This window comes from Aplysia californica, unplaced genomic scaffold, assembly GCF_000002075.1.
Source record: "Aplysia californica isolate F4 #8 unplaced genomic scaffold, AplCal3.0 scaffold00275, whole genome shotgun sequence".
Classification (NCBI taxonomy): Eukaryota; Metazoa; Mollusca; class Gastropoda; order Aplysiida; family Aplysiidae; genus Aplysia; species Aplysia californica.
Window position 1 is genome coordinate 8,296 of NW_004797545.1, and position 1,394 is coordinate 9,689.

Sequence of the window (1,394 nt, forward strand, 5' to 3'; positions counted from 1 at the left end):
TCTCTCTCTCTCTCTCTCTCTCTCTCTCTCTCTCTCTCTCTCTCTCTCTCTCTCTCTCTCTCTCTCTCTCTCTCTCTCTCTCTCTCTCCCACACCCTCTATCGCCCACCAAAAACCCCCAACCTAACCACCACCTCCGCCACCAGCACCACTTCCGACAAGAGGCAAAACCTGCGTCAGTTTACAAATTGGCGTCCCCCGTCAAAGGGCCAGCCGTAGCCAGCCAGCCAGGCCTAGATATTCTGGTGGAGCGCTGACTGTAAGTAGTGGAGTAGAGGGGGCCGGGGCTGTTGTATATTATGTTTGTGCACTCTGCATTCAGCGCTTAGCACTTAGCGGCGCTGAGAGGGAAGAACTTGTGAGCCGCGGAGTGAGAGAGAGAGAGAGAGAAAAAGATCAGAACTTTGATGGGACGAACTCCCATCTCACGGTCTCACAGTCTGACAATCTCACAGTCACAGACAGTCGCTTTCTATCGCTCTCTCTGAACAGTCGCGTTTCTGCATTGGAGTTGGAGGTTTTTTATTTCGTATATTTGTTGGAGTGTATTATTCCGTTCATTTTTTGGAATTGTTTTTTGATATTACGAGTATTTTTAAAAAATTCTTTTTTCAGTATATTTGCATGCGCATTTGGTTGGAATTTTAATTTATATGCGCAATTATTGATCTTTTTTCAGTTTTGTATGTTTGTTGATTTTTAAATTTTATTTCTAAATTGTACATCCGCGAATCTTTTCAGATTTTTTTTTTCAAATTCGATATTGGAGATCAGTTCTTCTTTGCCGGCCTTATTGTTCGTCGTTTAAAAAAAAAATTTTTTTTTCATTTCATATAATTATTTATTTCATTTTTTTATTGACGTATTTGTCAGAATAATTCAATCCCTATGAATTTTTAAGTTTTATTCTCTGTATATGTTGGGGGGTTTTTCATCTGGCTGTTGGTGTGTGCTATTCTTTACATTTGTCAGCTTTAAAAAAATGATTTCTATTTTTTTTCTTAATTTTTTTTTTCAAGTCTTATTTTGATATTTTTTTTGGTAAGTTTTGTCCATCATAATTATGTGGTCGCTCTTCCAGGAATATTATGTGAAGTGTGCGCTTTTGGCTTAAAATTCTGGAGTACAATGTTCGAGTCAAAGTGTGGATTTTAAAACGTTTTCAAGACAACAGTAAGTAAATTATGTCATTAGAATTATTTTTTTTAGCGTTGCACGGGTATAAGCAGGAAAAAATAAGTACCCGTTTGTCTGTGTATCCCTCTCTCCCCGTCTCTTTGCCTCACTCTCTTTATATAATATTTAATTCTCTCTCTCTCTCTCTCTCTCTCTCTCTCTCTCTCTCTCTCTCTCTCTATCTATCTATCTATCTATCTATCTATCTATCTCTCTTTC

General features: G+C 38.2%; 1 protein-coding gene across 1 annotated transcript in view; it reads left to right on the top strand.

The window, feature by feature from the left end:
* Positions 1-284: 284 nt before the first annotated feature.
* LOC101857491 (semaphorin-5A) overlaps positions 285-1,394 on the top strand; it is a gene marked incomplete in the record, with an annotated part of 95,717 nt that continues 94,607 nt past the window's right edge. Inside the window, 2 exon segments of the mRNA XM_035970501.1 lie at positions 285-516; positions 1,081-1,172.